This window comes from Triticum dicoccoides, chromosome 2A (assembly GCF_002162155.2).
Source record: "Triticum dicoccoides isolate Atlit2015 ecotype Zavitan chromosome 2A, WEW_v2.0, whole genome shotgun sequence".
Lineage (NCBI taxonomy): Eukaryota > Viridiplantae > Streptophyta > Magnoliopsida > Poales > Poaceae > Triticum > Triticum dicoccoides.
Window position 1 is genome coordinate 135,181,429 of NC_041382.1, and position 7,387 is coordinate 135,188,815.

Here is a 7,387-nt window from a genome sequence, read left to right on the forward strand (position 1 = left end):
ATAACACCTTAAGACACAAATCAACCAAAACCCTAATGTCACCTAGATACTCCAATGTCACCTCAAGTATCCGTGGGTATGATTACACTACAAAAAATACACTTCTGTGATGATACGTGTTTGTCACAGTAGGTCGTGTTTTTTGTCATGCATGTACATCCATGACGATTTTATGACAGAATCAAGATAGTCATACCTGTGCTGTCGTTGAAGTGTTCCATGACATTACCAAAATTATCATCACGGAAGTGTCCACTTCCATGGCGATAAATCACGCGTCACAAAAGTGATTTCGTCAAGGGTGACCGACACGTGGCATCCACCGTAACGGAATGCCGTTAATCTATTGAGTCAGATTTTGGATCCGATAACCCGTTAACAGCCCTGACCAATGGGAAATTTCCACGTGTAAAATTCTGATTGGCCGAAGGGAACACCTGTCAGCTCGTCAGTGGGCCAGATGTCGCCCATCGATTGGAGGAGACATGCCTATGATACATTGACACGTGGCTGGGCCCAATAGAGGCCCATATAGGTTAAAAAGGCCGGCCCAGTCAAAGGCCCGTAGAACTTAATCAGGTACTAGTGGGCCAGCCCAATAACGGCCGGCTTAATAAAGGCCCATTTACGGCCCGAAGCCAGATCTGGCCCGTTAATTGTTCACCCAATATTTGGGCCCATTTACGGCCCGAAGCCAGATCTGGCCCATTAATTGTTCGCCCAATATTTGGGCCCATTTGCGGCCCAAAGCCAGATCTGGCCCGTTAATTGTTCGCCGAATATTTGGGCCCAACTACAGCCCATTGACTTTCGTCCTGTTAGAGGCCTGATGTAGACATGGGACCATTTCAGCCTGGTGTGACTTTCGGCCTGGTAATGGCCCGTGCTACCCATGGGCCATATATGGTCCGACGGGACATGGGGCCCACTAACAGCCCGTGCTAAAGGTGGCAACAGTTAAGCCTAACATGATGTTGGGCCTGTTAAAGGCCTGTCGCGTAATTCGTCCCGTTGATGCCTGTGCTAAGCTTTCAGCATCTTAAAGGCCCAGGATATTAGTGGGCCAACTAAGGCCCGAGATATGTTTCGGCCTGGTAATGTCCCGTGAGCTAACTGAGCCCAAAATAGCACGGTCTACATTTCAGCCTGCTGAAGGCCCGTCGACGACTAGTGAAAATTGAGGCCCAACATGCATTTTGGCCTGCTAAAGGCCCGTGGTTTCATCTCGGCCGTAACAGGCCAGTACAATATTCAGCCTGTTAATGGCCCAACGCTACCTGGGCCAAACTAAGCGCTGGGTCGACAAAAAGCCCAACTAAAATATGGGCCAGTCTAAGTTTGGGCCTGGCGCAATGTGTGAAGGCCCCAATCATTCGGGCCCAAGAAAGACGCAGGCTGGCCCAATTGTGGCCCGCTAAAAACCTGGCCCGTTAGAGTCGAATGTTTCGGTCTGGTCAACTACATATGATTTTTTTTTAGATAGCGAATGATGGCAGTAACTAGTAGGAATTAAGAACAAACCTACTCTATACAATAAAGAAATTACGGCATAGTAACTAAGAATAAACCTATACTATACAATAAATGATTTAAGGTATATTACATCCACTGGGCATCGAAGTTCACCACCAGCGATCATAAAGCGCAACGAAGAAGCAGATTACAAAAACTGGGCACAATTGCAGCGTAACAAAATAATACTAAATCGAGACCACTTCCAAGACAGTTCAAGAAAGGTTAGCCTTGCGGGGGAACTGCTGCGCAAGATGCTGAGCAAGGCTGTGAGACCGGCCTAGCATGTCGGTCATAGCTTCCAGGTGTAGCTTTTAGCGATGAGGTTCTCATTGGTGTTCTCCGCAATCTTTCTTAGATATAGGACTTTAAGTCGAAGTTGAGTTGCAGAATGCCTTTCTACTAGAACTTGGGACTGAAGAAGTCGAACTGATTCAGACAACGAATTCTGTGAGCTTGTCTGACTATTAGTCTCAAGTAACTTGAACACTACATCAAGACAAGACTTTGGGGTTGTCTCGCTATCTTCAAGATGTTTTGCCTTCTTTGCCGCATGTTGGGTTTGTCTCACAGCCTTCAGCAGACTTGTGCATGCCATCAGGCATATCACCCTGAAACAAAGCAGAGAGATGACAGGTTTTGCATGTGTATAAACAAAGATGATAACTGTTCTGTCAATTATATCCAATTTCAAATTAGAAAATAAAGAGTAAGTTCAAAATATCAATAGCATAATTTGGCATTGTTCATAATGCGGGGAGCTTCACCACACTACTCGATTACCATGTCAACATAACAAGCATAGATGAAGGGCAATGAAAATCATTGTATCTATTTTGGATAATGTGCATGGCATGTTGTTCATATCATCAGCCACATCAGTAAGATAAAACAGGAGATGACAAGGTGCAAATGTGGGCTGCTTCACCACACACTGGATTATAGATCCACAAAAACAAGCATACATATAGGGAGTATTAAGTAATGTGCATGGTATGAATAAGGAATTTGGTTTTACAAGTAAAACTTAGAACTTACGGTTCTTATGAACATGCATTTTGGTAGAAACAGCAAACTAAACAGCAGTAAACAATAGGGAGTATGATCAAATTAAACAGCAGTTGAGGATAAAGGATTTAGAAGCACTGACTTACATTAACAGTTAACACTGGCTTTATAACGCCCTTCTCCATGTCAAGGGAAGGATAACTCAAGAATTTCAGCACAAAATCTTCTTCATAAGCATTGCCTGTACTCTACATTTTGTACAGAGTAATTATAGATATGATAATACTGGAAGGGATAGAGGATAATGAAGATAAGATGCAGATTGATGCTACATAATCAACTACCAATGCCTGGAAGTACAAGCGTTACAGGACAAAATGTACTGACAAGAGCAATGGGCTACACTTCTGCACTGGCATTGTCTGTGTATTCTACTTGTTGGTCAGATTAAATATAGATCTGATCTCTTTTAGTAAATGGTGGGCGAGGGAGATAAGATGCAGAATGCTACAAAATGAACCAATCCCTCTTCCCATAATCCAAGAGTGTTTTGAACACTAGTGTACTGTACAAAACATTCTTATATTATGGGACGGAGGGAGTAGCTGTTAATGTAAGTAAAGTGATAGACCACGTTCAGTCCTTACAAGAGGACTGCAGAGCTAAACCTCTTCAAAAGCATTGGGTTGATTCTAAATTTATGTAAGAGTCCATACGGATCTTATAATGTCCACCAAATGGACGATTACGAGGCTAACATGTGCAGTGATGCTACATAATCAAACATCTATGAAAGTAAGTATGGTCATACAGGGCAAGAGGTACTCACAAGAGCAATGCAGTGTGCAGTATAGTTGCGAGATTCCGTGGTCCCTTGAGAATGAATGTTCTTCTGCTAACAATTTTCATACAAGTGAGACATTAAGGCAAATGCAGAAATGTAGTTCAAATTGTGATGTGATATCATAGACAGTACCTTACGCTGCAGCCGAGACCATTGTGTAACAAGATTATTCCAGTCACCGTCGGATAAATGTAGCACCGGAGACTTTACAGAAATTTTGTTCAGAGGCTTGCCATCGAAGTGCGCTTGCCTCAGGTAGGAACGATACTTCATCAACGAGTGCTTGAAAAGCGCAACCAACCCTTGCTCGTCATCACAATCCAGTTTGCTCCTCGCCTATTTAAAAGAATGAAATATTGTGTCTTCTGTCAGTAGAAACATATGCAGTAATGACCATGCATAACATTAGTACATTACTTACGCGTAAGTTGCGGAGGAAGACTGGAAATTGTTCTGTGTATGCGGTATAATCTTTCCATGAAGGAAAGATGCGCACAAAGTTCCTGACAACAACATAAGCTTCATCTTCTAAACTGGGAAGAAATGGAACATGGGTCCTATTTGCTGCAATTGGGGCTCTCTCTGGTTCGAAAAGGGATTTGGCGACTGGATTTGGTGTACTCTTTGCTAGAATGGGGGTTTTGTGTCGTACAACTGGTGCTATGTCAACTGGCATAATCATACTGTTTGCTGCAGTTGGGGCATCAGAAATGACCAGTGTAGTAGGGCTAGACTCTGCTAGAGTTGGGGTGTTTTGTGGGTCAGGTGATATTGGAACTACACATAATTGGCTATTTGATTTATCAGGTGCCACTACCTTTTCCAAATACTTTGCTTGTGCTCCTCCACGATCAGCAATCACCCTCTTCCTATTGAATATTGATACACAAGAACAACATTTGAATGGATAAATATGGTATGATGATAGATGGAATATGTACTGAAAATGGATAGGCATGGCGTATTCACATACACGATGTGTAAACTAAGCTAATGGCAGTTCAACAAAGTAGAAGCAATGCAAAGCATCAGTTGCAAGATATGTGTGAGCAATGTAACCTTGGAAAGTTAGAGCAAGTACCTTGATGGGTGAATAAGATAGGGCATCTTCCTCTGACTCCTCCACTAGGGAGCTACATTGACTTAGGTCTCCCTCTAACTCAGAATCACTGTTAGGATCATATTCTGAGCATGAATCTGTAGGTGGAGAGCATTTTGCATTGCATTGCATCCAGACATGATTTCAATCCCTTAATGCCAAGTTTGGCAGCCATGGCATTGTTCTGCTTTATTCTTTTCATGCGCGCAAGCTCATAATCATTATGATGCTATTCAGAATCTGAGATTCATGAAAACATAAAAAGTAGCCAGATTATCTATGGAATGCATTGCAGATTCAACTCAGAGAGTGTCTACCTATAAACCCCATGCATATGCAAAGTTCACCTCCCCAACCGTGCTGACCAGACCACACACAGAAATACAAACCCCTTATGTCTCTATAACAGGCAGGCACACATTTCAAAACTGAAGTAGGAACATTAGAATCATATGAAATTCGTATTTGAACAAATAAACTAAGAAATTATGAGTGGCGTAATGTTTAGCTTCAAGGGTGGAGTGTTGGTAGTGCGACACAAAGCAAGTAGGCAGATTGTATTCCATGTAAAAGATCGAAACCTATGTAAAAGCTGGAAATGACACTTTCTTTCTATACAATGCAGTGTTCGTTACCCACACATGATGGAAGAGATCACATAGAGAAATACTATTCACTCATGTCTATGGTTCCAGTATTTAGAAGCAGGGTGGTCCACCCTAAAAGAATATTGACAACAAATATGACAAGGCAAGCATAGATGTAGTGAATCAATCATTTACTTGTGAGCTTACTAGGACAAGTATGCAGAATTATAACTGCAGTAAGAGACCGTCCAAAATCTGAATGAAGAAGTTTGTCTAGCACTTATTGTTTGCAACTAATCGACGTGAATAATTGGATATTATATCGAATGAGTAAGAAAGACAAGTAAAATTGTCAACAAACCTGGCTTGCAGTAGTAATCTGGGTCAATGTCACTACGACCAACAATCCAAAATGACTAGTTTCTATTCCGAGGGCCGGAATTTTGAAAACCCTGTGAACTTTAGAGGTACTAAAGATTACCGAAATACATCTGAACCATTAAGTGTAGGTAGCACTGAGCACACAACAAACCCTAATGACAGTCCTGCCTAATGAGTAATGAATCAATTAGAAAATGGGTGATGAGGAGTGGCTGCTGAGTGTTGCAGACGTATCTCAGGATAAATCGGGTTGGATTGGTGGGTGCTGCACGCCTGAGCCCTGAACGGACTGGGAAGGTAGGCACGGTGGCGTGCCCGGGCAGTGGTGACGCTGTTGGGCGAGCGGCTCCTGGCCTCCTGTTAGTCCGGCGTCTCCTCCTAGAGTCATGCCGTCTGGGGACGGCAAGACGCCGGCGTGGCAGGCGGCTGGGGGCGAGTAGAGATCGAAAGCGCGCAGTAGAACATAGGGGAATCGGGGCCTGGGATGACCCAAAATCCCAGGGTGGGCCGGCCCACCGTGGGCACCCTGTAGAGATACACACCCGAGCGGCGAACATGCATTTTCGAAACTAATTTAGGAACATTTAGCTGACCAATTAAACAACTCTGTTTTAATAATATCAGATTCGTATTTGAACAACTAAGCTTGTTTAGCTTGATGGGTGGAGTAGTGTTATTATGATACGAAGCACGTATTCTGATCGTATAGTGATCATAAAAGGGGGAAACTCTGCATATTTTTTAGCAAAAGAGGGTTTCCCCTCCGATTTCTATTATAGAAACCACCACGGAACCAACATGATCAATTAAACCCTAGGCATGATCAATTAAACCGTATTATGGCTGTGCCATGGCAGATTTGAAGTTGCAAACCGGAGAAATGATATTTAGCATCCATTGTTTGCTTCGAACTAAGAACTAAATTCTAAGAGCTAAAAAGAAAGTAGAGTAACCAAGTTAAGATCTATTTTCTGGTTGAGATCAAAAAGTTGAGGAGATATGAAGTACCACCTCTCTTGCGGCGCCGTGTAGGCATCGGGGGTGCGATGGTTGTCGGTGGCGTTGAAGCAGATCTGTGATGGTAGACGGGTGCATCGGGGGATAAGTCCCGTTGCGATGGAAGAGAAGGTCGTGTGAGCGGCCCCGACAAAGAGGACAACGGCGCCGATGAAGCGAGAGGACGCGATGCAAGCCTATTGGTCCGTCGCCGTGGATGAGAAACGTCCATCTCTAGCAGTGGACGACGCGGTCTTGGTAGGCGCTCCGGCATGGTGGATGATGGTGGCGATGGATGTGGTGGAGGACGGCGGCGATGGATGGGGTGGCGGACGGAGGCTGGTGTGGGGATGGGGTGTTCTAGCGCGGACGGTGTATGAATGGGAAAATGGAGGGAGAGGTACGGTGAACCATGTTTTTCGGACAGGCCTGTCTGAAATATGGGAAAGTTACGAACTTAGCCCCCGTTTAAAATTTGGACATCTCGTCGGTTGGGGATAGGACGGTAATCTCGCATCTCGCCAATATTTGCCCAGAGCGATTTCGGGCGAGGAGAGGGTGGTTGGCGCCCATGGTTGGCGCCCACGGTGTATGAATGGGACTGACAGGTAGGGCGGTTGTGTCACGTCTGAGTGAAGTTACAAACCTGCCCCTATTGAAAATATTTGCCTACATCGATTTCGGCCGAGTCGAGTTTGTTTTGCCGCCCACCGTGTATGAATGGGGAATGGAGGGAGAAACAGAGGTCTTTCGGACAAGATTGAATCAAATGAGTTTTACCGCCCATGTTTGACGCCCATCGTGTTGGAATGGGCTCAGAGGCGGTCGTGTCACATCTAATTGAAGTTACTAAGCTACCCCTATTTAGAGCAGTGGAAATCAGGCCGATGGATTGTCCGTGTAATGGGTAGACAATAATTTCCATCTCCCAAACACTTGGCTTCGGGCAGCCGACGTGGG